Below are 16,042 nucleotides of genomic sequence, written 5' to 3'. Positions count from 1 at the left end.
GCAATGATAATACCAACATGGGCCAGTGAAGCGACGTCCTCCACAACTAGACTGAAGAACAAAAGGACAGCAACTTGTCTGTTCCGCTCCCCTAACTCCCCAATGAAATCTTAAAAAAAGAAAAAAAAGAAAGAAAGAAAGAAAAGAAAAGATGATTGATTATATCTTTATAATCAAGGAGCTAGGGATAACTTTCTAAGTACAGCACAAAACCTAGAAGCAATAATTAATACAGCTGACTACAAAAACTGCCAAGTATTCTACAAATAATTAGTATATTCCTAGTATTCACGGTTAACTAATGATACGGTCATCTGTGCACGTCCCCATAGACCCAGTTAGAAATCCAGTGGTCCCACAGCGTGGTGCTGAGGTCAATAGTGCCCTACAGGCTCTTGGGAGTTCAAAGAGCTTCAAGAAAAATTACCCAGCCTGCCAACCTCCTCACCCAACTAATGAACATTGTCAAGAGGCCACCCTCCTCTGGGACAAGCTGAAACCCCCATCCCAAGCACAGGATAAATATGACAGTGTGAAAGCAGCCCCCAAGGGGTCCAGAATTCAATTGGCCATTTCTTCTCCTGCCTCCTTTGGCCCTCCACCTAACTGCTCTCCTTCATACCCTAAAAGAATGTGTTCTCTTCTTCCAGTTCCCACTCCCGGAGCCTCAGCCTCAAGCTTTGGCCCAGCCAAAGGCCACCCAGGGTGGGAGATTTCCGCAGACTGTGCAGGAGTGCTGCCAGGGGGAGGGGGCGGGGGTACCCAGAGGCAGCAGCCCACATGCTCTCCCTGTAGGATGAGAAAAATTAAAAAAAAAAAAAAAATTTAGTGGTGACCAGAAGCAGAGAACAAAATCAGAACTAGCAGCCTGCTGATTATTGACCAATATTTACTGAGCCCCCACTGTGTGTATCAGTGCCTGTGGGAGGGAGGCTGGGAAAGGCAGAGACTGGTGTCAGCCCAGGGCAGTCAGCATGACAGCGGGGATGGCTGATTTAGCCACACACTGCTGAGTCCCTAGTGGGACCAGCAGCAGCGGGGAGAAAGGGAGTGCCTTTGCCTGGCTCCACAATTCCAGCCGGAGCCCGGGCTTAAAAAAGCAAAGAAGTCTTCCAAAACTAACTGACTGAGTCAGGCAGCCGTAGCCGGCTAGCCGGCAGGCAGGAGCCAGCCAGAGCTCCCCCACCCAAAGCCCCCCACCCCACCTTCAGAGGCATGGCAAGAGTTACCGCTATTCTCATCATTCATCCACCAACATTTCCCAGACACTCAATTGCAAAATTCTGACCTGTTGTCCCGCTAAGTCCACTCCTGTTTGTCAGGCCACAGGTCCTGGCATGTGCTTTAGGGATCATACTACTCACATCTACCACTTACATCACCCACATGAAGCAAAACTCTGACTTGTTAATCAGGGTCAAATAAATAAGTAAAATGTACGATCCAGTGGCTAAATCATCACACAACATGACATGCTGGGCAGTCCTGGGTTCAAATTTGAGGCCTGACACTAACTTAATCAGATGTCCCCAGCATAATTATACTATGAAACATCCAACCTCACAGGGGCACTCTGATAAATGAGAGAGCTTAAAGATGAGAGCACAGTGTGCACTTCAGGTCTGTTCCTTCTGTTCTCAAGCCAATCCCCTCACCTGGACCTGAGTCCTGCCTATTCTCAGTGGGTAGCTCAATGACCTCTTCTTCCAGGAAGCCTTCTTGGACCACACTGGGTACTCTTCTCCAACTACTGTGGACTCCTAATTACCAGCTCTTCCATGGTGCCCCCCAGAAGATTTTTGTTCTTTGAAAGCAAGGAGGGTCCTCCCCTTACTCCTCCCCACAAAACAGTGCCTGGACCAGTGCTGGGCACACAGGGCAGACAAGCAGAGAGTTTCTGCTACAAGATGGAAAGCCCAACCTGCCTTCTAACTGATGTCTGCATAGCCCCATCTCTTCTTTTCTAGACTAAACAACCTCCATTCCTTCAATTTCATCTATACTCATTGAAGTAAAAGCCAGCTATATCTATCAGACTTTAAAAAACTCAGTCCAATAGTTCATTCATTAAACAAACATCCACTGCCTACAGTCTCATACCAGGAATTTTGCTAGGTACAGGCGATGCCTAGACCCTGCTCACATAGAGCAGGGAAAGCAAACAATTCAGCAAGTAATTTACAAAAACGATGACAAGAGTTATGTTTTGATGAGAGCTCAGTTGGGCAATGCGAGCGGTAAGGGATTTTGTACAAGGTAGTAAATGGCTTACAGAATCATCAGGAAAGCTGGAGAAACAGACTCTAGATTGAGCTTCTCGGAGCTACTCCTAAAATCACAGTGCAGAGCCAGGCTGCCAAGGAGCTGGGGCCCCTGCCACCATCAGGTAGTTATGGCACCAAGAAGCGGCCTGCTCCAGAATTATGCCGCCCCTGCCAAGATCCACAGCAGCAAAATGCCATCCTGAGGACAAGGATGGCCACACATTTAAGACTGGATTGAGCGTAGCTAACTGGCAGAATCCACATCACACTGGGGATTTTAGTGCAAGGATGTCTGCAAAGTCTAGTTTTTTTATTCTCTGCTTCTAGTAGGTTGGGCTATAATTTATTTTCCAAAGTAGTACCCTTGACAATGAAAGGAGGCACTATTAATAAACACGCCAGGACAACCGGAGTAAACCCCATGGTTTCCTTAGTGTGGGTGCCTGGTGAACCAGCCCACACACACCACCCACCACAGACAACGACGAGCAGAGTACAGGAAGCTACGGAGAACAGAGCAGGGCAGGCAAACCTAGTGTCATGGGGCCAGGGGAGGCCTCCGAAGAGAAACATCACTTCAGCGGAGATTTGAAGGGTGCGCAAGAGTGGGCCAGGTGAAGGGGATGAGGATAGTGGGGAACGCTCCAGGAAGACGCAGCTGCGTTTGGAAAGACTCGGCGAACCCAGTGCATCGAAGAACTAGAGTCCAGTGTGACCTGGGGTGTACACGACAGGATGTGGTAGGGGCCGGGGCAGGCACGCGCCTGTAGGCCAAGTTAAGGTAGCCAGGGATCACCTTCAGTAGATGTTCGACCGGATTTGAGTTTTTAGTGTACCCGTGGGGCTGCTGTGTGGAGGACGGACTCGAGGTGGGCCAGAGCAGGAGCCAGAGACCAGGTAGGAGGCTCTCTGGTGTCCCGTTGAGAGAACAAAGCCCCCAGTGTGGCCTAAAGAGCAAAGCTTCTTTCTCCCAGCTTCAACCCAGCCTGCGGCGCTTCCCCGGCTTTAGGGGCTGCGGGCCTCATATGTTTTCATGAAGCACTGAACAGGCTCCTCTTTCGCTGCTGCAAGGAGAGAAACAAGCCCCATCGCTGTTCAAAAGTATTAGTGAGTTCGAAAGGACCAGCGCTACCCTGATCATCTCCTAAATCAGGCTGAGACAAGTCTGCTCAGCTCTCTTGCTGCAGGAGGGCCATTTACACACGCCAACGCCAATGTCTTGGCAAGCAACACTCTGGGGCAGAATTTCTAACCAAGGGCCTCTCACAACAAGTCTCGCTGATGCTCCCTTCTTCCCAAAACGGGTAAGAGTCCTCTGAGCCCCAGGCTCCCTCTGGGGGGTGAGGTGGGCTGTTCCCAGACAGGGAGCCTTGATAAGACACTGTTACAGCAGGCAGAGGCATGCTTGGTTCCACTGGTGCAGCGAGCCTCTCTCTACTAGGCCCCAGGGCAGCTCTACTGCTCTGCCTGCAGCAAAGATCTGGCCCGCCACCCACCACTTCCTGCCTCAGTGCCCTCCTGCACCTCCCTTTTCCCTTCACAGCCCTCATATCCTTAAGCCAGCTCAAGCCCCTGTCTTCCTCAAAGACTCTGACCACACCAGTCTCTACAGCTGAGACGCTGAACTGGATGTGATAATTTCTCTAGGGAGGTGGGTCTCAAAGTGTGGTCCCCGGACCAGCAGCCTCACCATCACCTGGCAACTTGCAAGTGCAAATTCTCCGCCCCACCCAAACCTGCTGAATCAGAAACATGGGGCTGGAGCCCAGCAAGCGGTGTTTTAAGAAGCTCTCAGGGTGACCATGAGGTCCACTAGTCTGAGGACCACAACTTCCAGGAAGATCCAGAGCTTTCGTTAGATCTCCAGATTTCTTCACCAAAGAGGGCAAGAGCCACTGCTGTCCAGGGGGAACGCCCTCCCGGCCAGCACTCAACCTTCATGTGGTTACCAGTCACAAAGGGGCCCCAGTAGAAAGGCACAGGCTGTACCTTAGATTTCTCAGTGACCATAAGTATTTACCAGCAGAATAATAAATGAGCCTTATTCTCATAAGAGGGTCACTGGGAAAAAGAAAAACCCCAGATTTCCAAACTGGAGTCAGAAAGATGGCAGAAAAGGGAAGGAAATTGAGTCATTGCATTTCTGAATCATAATTCCTCCTCTTGCCCTCTCACTGTCCAAACTTCCCACTCAGGCACCATCCCACATGGCTCATTTTCTGGCCCAAGGTTACTGGCAGTCACCATCCAGTTACTGAGGAGAAAGGCCTTCCCACAGCCTCTGCTTCCTCACTACGGGCCTCGCTAAGTGACCAGAATGTCCCTCTTCCTAGGATTCCCGAGGAGAAACCGCTGCAGCCCAGTGTTCATGAGACTCACACCCACTCGCATTTCCCCTCTAACCCACTCTGCACCTCCTGGATCGTATCACTCCTGCTAGAAGACATACCTTCCATCCTCCCCTCCATTCAGTGGCCTGGGAGTCAAGGGTCCCTCCAACTAGGATCCTACTACTGTTCCCCCTCACCTGCCAAGGCTCTTGCCTGGACCCTGGGCTCTGTTCAGAATGCCCCACCCCTGCCCCCTCCTGTCTCCACGCTGACCCGCAGGATTGGAAGTCTGGTTAACATCTGTTAGAAACATCTGTCACACAGCTGAACATAGTCTGCATGTGTTCTAAGTACTCTCTCCACAAGTGCAAAGGGCCTAATGTTAAAAAAACAAAAAAGAAAACAGGATGAACTGCAGGAAGAAGCGCCATCTCTGATCCACTCTACACGCTCCCTTCCTCGCACTAGTCCCAAACCCCCTTAGAAGCAGTCTCACCTTCCTAGGAATCCTACCACTCTTTATCTCAATGGTAAGTTGTCTTAGAATGACAAGTTTAATAATGCTTTTAGTTAACCTTCTTGGTTGTTTCATAACAGTCCTAGGAGGCTGGTAGGATCTAAATAAGTACTTGCCACATGGATATGTAAATATACATGCATACAGAACAGATACACCCTCACTTTCCATGGATATTACAGAATGGCTGGGACAGGCTTCACTGAAGATGCAGGATTTAGAGCCAGGGGAGGCTTCTCCACGCTCCCCATGCCCAAGGTGCAAAGGAGAGCATGAGGACCCCGACCCTGGCCCTCCTGATCTCCTCCTGTCTTTGCCCTGGCCAGAGCTCTAGAGAAGCTGCCAAGAGCACTCACAATGGATTCCAGAACAAAGGCTGCCAGGTTCCTGGCTCCTATCACATATAGATACAGAACAGAACCAGCAAAAGACCCACGTGGGCAAAGCTCCCCTTCCTCAGGTCCAAACAGCCGGTCAGCGCTGTGGGTACGGCGGCAGTCTCCAGACAATATGGTGCAGAACAAGCAACGCCCCTAACAACACAAGGACTCACACTCATATTTCCATTTGCCCTTCCACTCCCTTACCTCCTACAAACTACTGCTGCCTATTAAAAAGAGATCAACATTCTAGCCAGACTTAACGGCTTACCCTCTCAGGCTGTCACCAACCCCAAGAGGCAATCGGATTGCCACCCGGAAAGGGTTTCTGATTTTCATTTGCAACTCAGGACATGCTCTAGTTTGGGTGGCTTTCAACCCCAAACAGAGAGAAAAAAAAGAGATGGATATGAGAATTCTTATGGCAGCACTATTCACAGTAATGAAAACGTTGCAGGCAACCTGAAAGCCCATTGGCAGGAAAGTCGTTGAATAAACGAACCCATCCTCACCACAGAACTGTGTACATGAAGTGAACTATTCATTCTTCAAGACCTATGTCCTTAAGGGAAACTTGGAAGGACTGTCTGAATCTGAAGACACTACACTGTAAACACCCTGAGGACAAGAGCCCATTCCAGTTTTCCTAGTAAAGCGACAGAGCACAGGGAATGTGAGCGGAAGAGCAATGTTGAAATTCTAGTTGAAATAAAATCTCTTAACTAGCATTCCAGCTTCCATTGGGCACCTACCCCCACCCCACACTGTCAAGAGTCCATTCTTTCTTTCTAGTAAGTGTAATAGATATACATGTAAAGTGCCTGAATCTTAAGTAAAGCTCAAAGAAAGGGTCATCCTTTTAAAGTACAAATCTAATTAGTAGAACACTTCCTCTGCTTTAAATCCTCCAATGGCTTCCCAGTATAAGTGGAATAAAATCTAAACTCCTATTCCTGGCCTACAAATCGCTGTGTCATCTGCCCCTTGCCGACGACACTGACCTTATTATTATTGAGCCCCCTCACTCACTAGGATCCAGCCACCGTGGCCTTCTTTCTGTCCCTTTAACACACCAAGTGCATTCCGACCTCAGGGCCTTTGCACTTGCTATTTCCTATGGCCTAAAATGTTCTTCCCCAGGTCTTCACAACAGGTTTCAGTTCAAATGTCACCTCCTCAACCTGGTTTAAAAGAAAATAAATAAATAAGCCCATTTCTAGTCATTCAGAATCCCAATGGCCTGTTTCATTTTCTTCTTTGGGTATATCACTATCTGAAATAATCTTTTCTTTTGTTGTGTTTACATATTATCTATCTCCTCCTACTGGACCAGCGGTTCTCAACCTTTCACAGGGGTCGCCTAAGACCATCGGAAAACACATATTTTCGATGGTCTTAGGAACCGAGACATGGCTCCTCTATCCGTCTCCAGGTCCACATGCAGATACGCCCACATACGAGTACCCGGCGACCCCTGTGAAAGGGTCGTTCGACCCCCAAAGGGGTCACGACCCCCAGGTTGAGAACCACTGTACTACACTATCAGCTCCACCATGGTGGAGACTCTGGGCCTATCTTCCCCGCTGCAGAGCCCAGAGGAGTGAGTACTGAGCAGGGAGTCTGCCCAAAGGACTTAATGAATACATGTTCATTTCCCTGCCCGTTTTCATAGTGCCTCGCAGCTCAGAATTTTACTGTGCTTTGGTTTCTAGACCTCGTTGAACTACAAGCAACCTCAGGGCACAGGACCCCTTTTCCTGCCATCAGTAGAGCTGATGACCCCAGAGAACCTGGTCTGGAGTTGGGGTACAACACATAAGGTAGGAGAATTAAAGAGAAACCTAAGGTGGTGCAGAGGACCCAGGAGGAAGATGGTGTGAGAAAGGCAGGCACAGGCAGGCAGCCTCCCTTCCCCACAACCTTGAAAACCTGTGCGCTGAGGACCGGCAACCATCTGATAATCCTGCCGAAAATAACATATCAACTCTTCCCCGCGGCAGGGCAGAAAAGGAAAGGAAGCCCCAAAAGTACAGGCTGTTTCTAGAATTTCTCAGCTGCTCATGGAAACTCTGAGTCTGGGGCCCATCGCACACAGCCGCTCTCAACGTGCCAACTGCACACATCCTGAAATGTGGGGGGAGGGGCTCGTGCAGCTGCCAAGAGGGAGTGGTGTGAGAAGAGCCAAGGTCACAGGCACAATCTGGCCAGCAGTGCTGTGCACACACCACGGTTTACCCACGGTCAAGGCCTCTGCCGTGGGAGGTACCTTCGCACAGTGTCTGCTGGACGTCAGGGGTGGTCAAGGAGGGAGGGGCACACACCAGGACCAAATCTCTGTTCCTAGGGCTCAGGCTATCCCAGAGGGCACTTTAGCAAGTGGCCTGAGTCCGGGGGAGTGGGTGACTTTGTACTTTTTGCACCTTTCTGGGAAAGCTGATGAGAACGGCCATGGCTGGCTGCCCCTGGAAACTACCCAGGAACCTGGTATCCTGAGAACTTGCTGGGCCTCTCTGCAAGTCTCCAACATCAGGGAAACGGTCAGCACCGAACTAAATAAACGTGTACACACACACACACACACACACACACACACACACACACACACACACACACACATACACACACACACACACACACACACACACACACACACACACACACACACACCAATCAAAGTCACCTGGTCCTGGGATGGCAGAGCACAGGACAGGCCATCAGTGAGCAGGGGGAAAGGGGGACAGAGGCAGGAAGGATGCCAGGGCCTACCACCTCTGGCTCCCGGGAGAAATAGCAGGGCCAGCCTCCCCGAAGGCCAATATGGCTCCACCTCGCCCCAAGCCTCATGTACTCTGGGCTCTAAGAAAATCAGAGTCTCTGCAGCTGGCCCTGAGTCCTCTGGCTTCCAGGAAAGGACAAGAGTCCTGACATTTCAGTCTGCTCGCAGTGATTTACAGGTCTCTGTTGATCAGCAGGATACACACACACACCACCTTCTTTCTCTCACACAAACCAACCTTTCAGACTTCCAGTAAAAGACAGGAAGAAAAAAAACAGTGGTTTGGGTCTTCGGGAGGACAGCCCAGCAATCCTCGGGGTGGTGGGTGGCGGCAGGAGATGGCCATCAGGTGAACTGGCTGCCTCCTCCCTCAACCCCCACCTGGCAGCAGGGCAACGCAAAGTCCCTAAGGAGTGAAGGGGTTTTCCCAGGAGAAAAGGGATCAGTGAGATCCAGGTTGCAGCAAGTTGGCTGAGGGACAGTCCCTTTCCCCAGGACACCGGTCAACAAATACTCACTAAGAACTTACTACACAATTTGCCAAACTATCCTTCTGAAGGTTTAACTAATAATCCTATTGTGTATAAGGATGACTGTTTCATACGATTCTCACCAATGCAGACTATTAAAATAGTATTCCATCTTTGCCACATTAGTTAAAAATCATTTTTATAATTCTCTTAATTTGCATTTCTTTGATCACCAGTGGCTCATCACACTCACAGGTTTAATAACATTTATATTTCTTCTTTCACAAACTGCCTGTTACTCTCCTTTGCCCCCTTTTGCTGCCATACATTCATCATTTTTCTTATCGGTGTATGTAATAGTTCACTGCACGGACTAATAAAAATATTAACCTTTCGTCACACATTACAAGTAGCTTCCTAGTTAATTATTTGCCTTGTAATTTTGTTAATTGGTATTATTGACAAAATTTTAAGAGGTACAGTAAATATAGCACACTTTCCTGTTAAAGTTTCTGCTTTTAGTAGCACACGTGGAAAATCCTTTCCCACCTTGAAATTACAGAAATAAACACTTATTTATATCTTCTTGCCTTTAAAAAAATTTAAATCTCTAATTCATCTAGAATTTAATTTGGCAGTGTAAGAAAGAGACTCTCACTTTTTAAAAAGTTAGACAATGATCTCAATATTGTTTAATGAAAAGTCGATTTGGGGCCGGCCGAGTGGCGTGTTGGTTAAGAGCTGGCTTGGGATGCCAGAGGGCCCTGGTTAGGATCCCACATATGCGGGCCAGTGACACTGCCCTCTACAGCTAAGATGCTGAACAACAGCTCAACCTGGAGCTGGGCTGCTGTGAGTCGCCGGAGACGGCGTAGGCTGCAGCCCCTGTGGCAGTGGGTTGCCATGGGCTACCGTGTGGAGCCAGCAGCCAACGTGAGCGGCCAGCAGCCGCAGTGAGTGGCCATTCAGAAGCCGGCGACTGATGTGCCTCGCCCGGGAAGAGTGCAATGATGGTGCCAACTTGGGCCAGTGAAGCGACGTCCTCCACAACTAGACTGAAGAACAAAAGGACAGCAACTTGTCTGTTTCCCTTCCCCTAATTCCCCAGCACTGTTCCCATCCCAATTCCCCAATAAAAATCTTAAAAAAAAAAAAAAGTCAATTTGCCTTGTAAACCTCAACTGTAGAATCTATAAAAGAAAGGGAAGACCTAGAAGTAAAGTCAAATACATCCTTTGTACTGAGAGAGTACAGGTGGCTGGTCTAGCCAAGTACACAGCATGGGTGCCATCTCTTTCCCTTCCTCCTTCCTGCTCAGAGGTACAGGCTGGCAAGTGACAACCAGAACAAAGTCCCCTGTGTGAGGGATGACAGAGCAGACAGATATGCTGGAGAGGGCCTGGGTTCCTACAGACATCACCAAGCAGGAACCTGGGCTCCCATGGCTAATAGTTGGATGCTATCTGCCAGCCAACACTGGCTGGACGCTGTTATGTGCATCTAAACACCCCTGTAACCCATCCATCATCCTTTCATCCTTGATTTTATAGGAATTGCTAGGATTCACTGTTGTCTGCCAGGCACTGTGCTAAGCAGTTTGTTTTCATTATCTCATTTAATCTTCTCAACAATCTTATAAGACACATTCCACAGTACTTCCCGAATTGTAAAGTATCAAGGACAGCTTTTCAGAGTAGAAATAGACACTGCATTATCGGTATGCATCAATGCGACACCTCCCTATTTCAGAAACATTAAAAACAACAAAAAGCATCTTAAAATTGAGGAAGTATGGTATCATCCCCAATTTACAGATGAGGACTAGGACTGAGGCTAAGACTTGCCCCAAATCACGCAGTTAGTAAGAAATAATACCATTATTGTTTACGGAATTCCTACACATATTGAGGTCAATTTTTAGACGTTTCTATTTTGTTCCATTTATCTATCTTGTGCCAACGTCATTTTTTTTTTTCTGGATAAATCAAGTCCAACTTCACTACTTTCTTTCTGAAACCATTTTTTGACTATCCTTGTACATTCACTCTTTTAGAAAACAACTTTTAAAGTCATCTTGTCAAGTCCCAATACTTTGTTTTGGGAATTCATCCTAAGGAAATTATCTTGAACAGGGGTATTTGGCTTTAAGGAATTATGGACATGTATGCACAACAAATTATCTATCAAGTGTCAGGGAACAAACACAGCAATGAACAAAACAGACAAAAATCCCCATCCTCATGGAGGCCGCCCTCTCTCGGTGCTCACGCCAGGGGAAAATGGCAAGCAATCCAAATGTACAACAGAAGGGGACTGCTCAAGTCAGGTAATCCGTACAATAAAATCTGTAGTTTGAATACAGACATTAAGAGTTTAGGGTCTCGGTGAGACAGACCCCAATGTGAATCCTGAGTCTGCATTTACTAGCTTCAAGGCTTAGGTCAAGTCACGATTTCAAAGGAGACTTATTTTCCTCATCTAGAAAAACGAAGCTACTGACAGTCCCTCAGAACAGTTGAGAAATTTAAATGAGATGCTGAATATAAACCATACAGTGTCTGGTGCACAGTAATTGCTCAATAAATGCTAGTTATTTGGGAGAAGAATGACATGGAAAGACGTTCATATGTTAAATGAAAAAAAAAAAAAAAAGAGCTTACCAAACTTTATGTACAGCAGTTCACCTTTCCTTAAAATGTATACATTCAGAGAAAGACTAACAATATGTAACAGACTGTTATCTCTTGGTGGAGGGTTTAATGGTAATTTGTTATCTTTTTATTCACCTGTATTTTCTATAATGAACATGTAATACTTTAGAAGTTAATTTTTGAGTTCAATTAGGAACTGGGAAAAGCTTAATGATGACCAAGTGGGAAGGCTTGTCTGTCCCCCTTTTAAAGATCTTCCATTAGAATCTGGAGGCTGATTCCAGTCCTGATCTGCCCTGGGCTGGACTACATCTGTGCGTGGTTCCCTAGCCCTGCTGCCCCAGTGGGCAGGGCTTCACCTCAGAGCTTCCTGGATGAGATCATTATCCGTACTTCTAGTTCTGATACATCAACCTCGCTCTTGCCTGAGGCACAAGCCTGACATTTCAGGGCTGCTGGACTAGACATGGACCACCTACGACAATCCTGTGATTTATTTAAACTCTTTGAAGTCAGTTGCCCCTTTCCCGCATATGGGTACCACCATCTCAGCCCTGTGCAGCCTGCAAGGAAGCGAACACTCAGTGAGAGCTCCTTGCACAGAGGCAAGTTGTTGGCATTGCAAAGTGTCTGCATCCTAAGAATGTAAAGCCTCTGAAGCCAGCTTTATAATTTATACCCACTTGGCTCTCAGATCTGCGTCAACATGAAGGCAGCAGGCAGCCTGAGGCTGGGCCCTGGGCTCAACAGCAGTCGAGCCTGCTTTTTACCCTAGGTGTAAAAAAGAAATCTCCCTTTCCTCTGCAGCTCTGTGAACCAAAGTTCACAAAGGACTTTTTCCCCCATCCTGAGTGTAGTGGATTGAATAATATCCCCCCAGATCCATGTCTACTCAAAACAGCAGAATGTGACCTTATTTGGAAATAGGGTCTTTGCGGATAAGAGCTAGTTAAGGATCTTGAGATAAAATCATCCTGGATTTAGGGTGGACCCTAAATCCAGTTAACTCGTATCTTTACAAGAGAAAGGAGAGAGAGATTTGGACACAGACGCCTAAGACAGAGGCAGAGATCAGAATGATGGGGCCACAAGCCAAGGAGCACCTGGAGCCACCAGGAGCGGGAAGAGGCAGAAGGGTCCTCCCCTACAGCCTTCCGAGGGAGTGTGGCCCTGCTGATGCCTTGATTTTGGACCTCTGGCCTCCAGAACTGTGAGACTACATTTGTATGGTTTTAAGCCACCAAGTTTGTGACAATTTGTTAGGGCAACCGTAGGAAACAAATACTGTGGTGCTGGAATTAATAAGGCCTGATCACTTTTATCTGAGGCTCTCTTGCTGTGGCCGGCAGGATTCTAAGATGACCCCCAATGACCTCACCCTTGTGTGTGGGCAGGACCTGTAAATATCAGCTATCATTCCTGTTATTGTGTTACATTACCTAGAAAAAGGGATTTTGCTGGTGTTAGATGACTCATTTTGTTGACCTTAAGATGGGGAAATTATCCTGAATCAGGCAAGCCCTCAAAAGGGACAGGCTCCTCCCAGCAAAAGGGATTTGAAGCATGAGAAGGACTGCGCATGGGAGAAAGTAACTTTTTCAGTATGGAAGTCCAGCAGATGCCAATTTCACCAAGTGATCCACGAAAACATCACCAGTAATAAGACATATTGGCATCCTGAATGCCTTGATATGCTCTGGGAAGGATGCAACATCATTTTTGTGATATTCTTGCCAAAAATGCAAGCCCTCATTCTAAGAAAGAAAGGCTGGAGGAGGCTAAGGAAAAATAGTAACAAAATACAATGTGGGATTTCAAATCAGATCCTGGAGCAGAAAAAGCGTATTTGTGAAAATATTAGTGAAATCTAAATAAGGCCTGTCGTTTAGCTAACAGTGTGCCAATGTTGATTTCCTGTTCTTGGTAACTGTCCTATGGGTGAGGAATATAAAGGCACTCTGCTATATATTTTTTACAACTTTAAGTCTAAAATAGTTCAAAATAAAAAGTTTAAAATAAAAGGTTGAGTAAATTAACAGAGGTTGCCTCAGTGCTGAAGGATTAGACTTTTTCTCCCCATGCTTCTTTATACTCATCTTCACAGTTAAGTATGCATTAAGCCAGAGGCAAGAGGTTGGAGTCAGTGGACTGGTACAAAGGATGTAGATTTGAGGCCATGGAGTTGTTCTAGGTAAGAGCAGGCTGGACTCCAAGACAGAGGGCTGCTAAAAAAGAGCAGCAGTCTTTGATACGAAAACAGAGGGTATCGGGTACCTTAGACCCCAGAGCCCTTCAAAACTGCTGGACCCAACCTAAATTTCCAGCCACGTCACTTCTCCCCCTACCAGGCACTCTGGCCTGTGCTGGCCACCCTTGTCCCAGGAGTACACATCTTTGTGTCGGTATTCACACAACTCGCCTTGCCAGGACCCCTCTCCTGCCTCTCTCCTTTCTTCCTAGCTATCAAAACTTGGCTTAATTCCACTTCCAGGAAGCCTTCCCAGATCCCTCTTGCCCCCAGTCGCCTCATGTTCCTCCAGCCTCCTTAAGTGTCTCTTGTCTGTTGCACTCAATGGAGCTTAACAAATGCCACAAGACAGCATATAACTTTCTGTGTGTATTCAACTCACCTCCACACACATTATACAAGCATCTCTGGAACAGAGACAGTGTTCTGCCTGTCTTCATGGAGTGGAAGTCTCTTAGCTGAGCTCCACAAGCCTGGCCAATCCCCTTCATTACTCCTGCACATACATCCCTGCAGCACAGGCCCCCTGGCTGTCCCCAGCCGAGAATTCACTTACCAGGAGTCTGTTGAGCCTATTCCCAAACCTCTTTATGCCACTTTTTCTTTTTTAGTACAATTTAATAGTCACTGAAATATAAATGCAGAAAGAGTTTTGATGTCTACAAAATTAATCTAAGTGCTCTACAACAGCAATTTTGAAATTGTGATCTTAGATGACACCTGGGTCACTGAGACCATTTCAGGAGGTCTGCAAGGTAGAAATTAGTTTTATTACAATATTAAGATGTTAAAAGCTTTTTCTCATTTTTAGTAGCCACAGAAGGTGTGATAATGTGTGCTGTATAGTCTTTAGTTTTCTAGAAATTTCTAAGGTAGAAGTTTAGGGTATCAATATGTTTTCAGAAATATGTTCTCAGGATTTCAACTGAGTATTTACCATCAAACTTATATAATGCTCATATAATCTATTATCTAATCATTATTTTGAAATCCTGAAGATCTGCAAAAGCGTAAAAAGTTTATTTTGGAAAAGTTATTTTTCATAAAAATACATTTCATGTTAACATGCGATGACCGTATTTTTATTATTTTAAATGAATAACTATTTTTAAATTTGTTTTAATTTTAACATGATAAATACCAATAGGTATAGCCACATAAGCAAAAGACAGTATTAAGGAGTCCTAGGATCCAAAAGTTTAATTATTACTCAGAAAGATGTATTACAAATGAAAAAAATTAAGAGGTTAAATTAGGTGTGTGAATTTAAAAAGCAGGATTCTGTACATGGACTGATATGGAAATGTCTTTTAAATTCTTGCTTTATTTCTTAAAAATTAAAACTAATTAACAGATGTATAAATTCTTTTACCCAGCAATTCCACTTCTGAGAATTTCTTCTGTAGTTATACACATGTACAAAATGCCATTTGTATGGTTTTCTACTGCAGCACTGTACGTACTGACAAAAATACTGGAAGCAACCCAAGTTGGGGAAGAGAGGGAAGCAACATATGTTGGTTAAAAATTTACTGTACTTCCATATTCTGGAGCAACATGCAGCTATAATAAAAGGATGATAAAAGTATTTTATGTGCTGATATGTAAAGATCTAATGTAGCTGCTAGGTGAAAAAAGCAAGATGCTAAACAATGCGTCTAAAATGCTAACTTGTAGCATTTGTAAAAAAGGGGGTTAAGGGTAAGGTGTTTCACTGTATACTGAGTGTGCACATGTGTGCAACTTTTTAAAACTATTTTTTTAAATCCTTTTGATTTTTGAGCTATGTGAATATATAGCCTCGTGAAAAAACTTTAATAAAACAAAGGAAACGAGAAATCGCAGGTGATACATGTGGTGTGATTTTTATATACAAACAATTTGCAAGTCTCATTAGGGGACCTAGAGATCCAAAGAAAAAGCCTTGGCCTTAAATCAAAGTTTTTGCAAATAAAAATACATGCACGTGTTTTTAAGGTAAATGAACTGTTTAAAACATGGATTTTTTTTTTTTATTCCACACTTTTGGCTGACACTTTTTATTACTACTTAGTGCTGAAGAGCCTGTAGGGACCCAGCAGTAATCAAGGATAAATTCTGGATGGTCGCCTTCTCATTCTATCAAACCCAGGGCTCTCCCAGGCCTGATGATGGAGGAAGGTAAGGAGACCTGGGAACACAGAGCATTCAGATCTCGAGTTTCCAAGGCCAGGAATTTGGTTTCCCATGGCCGAGCATGCCAAGCTCTCTCTCGAGGCTGATTCTGTGGCCACCCTTCTTCCCACTGTGATGGGAGTCACAGAGGGCCGACAGGGGGCTCTGCCTCTGGATCTCAGCTGGGCCCAACAAAGGGTCCCCTCTGGAAGCCTCAGTGATCACAGTAAGGATGGTGGGCGACAAGACTTG

General features: G+C 46.1%; 1 protein-coding gene across 3 annotated transcripts in view; it reads right to left on the bottom strand.

The window, feature by feature from the left end:
- Window positions 1-16,042, bottom strand: part of SLC39A14 (solute carrier family 39 member 14) — a 51,790-nt gene that overhangs the window by 32,689 nt on the left and 3,059 nt on the right. Inside the window, exon 1 of one of the 3 annotated variants that reach the window (XM_019641997.1) lies at window positions 1,289-1,309. The exons of the other annotated variants lie outside the window; for them this stretch is intronic. The gene's annotated coding sequence lies outside the window, so the exon portion shown is untranslated. Of the gene's footprint in view, window positions 1-1,288; window positions 1,310-16,042 lie in introns of those variants that run through there. 3 annotated transcript variants of the gene reach the window in all.

This window comes from Hipposideros armiger, unplaced genomic scaffold, assembly GCF_001890085.2.
Source record: "Hipposideros armiger isolate ML-2016 unplaced genomic scaffold, ASM189008v1 scaffold_64, whole genome shotgun sequence".
Taxonomy (NCBI): domain Eukaryota; kingdom Metazoa; phylum Chordata; class Mammalia; order Chiroptera; family Hipposideridae; genus Hipposideros; species Hipposideros armiger.
Note: the sequence above shows the minus strand (reverse complement) of the source record. Positions and strands in the feature narration are given on the sequence as shown.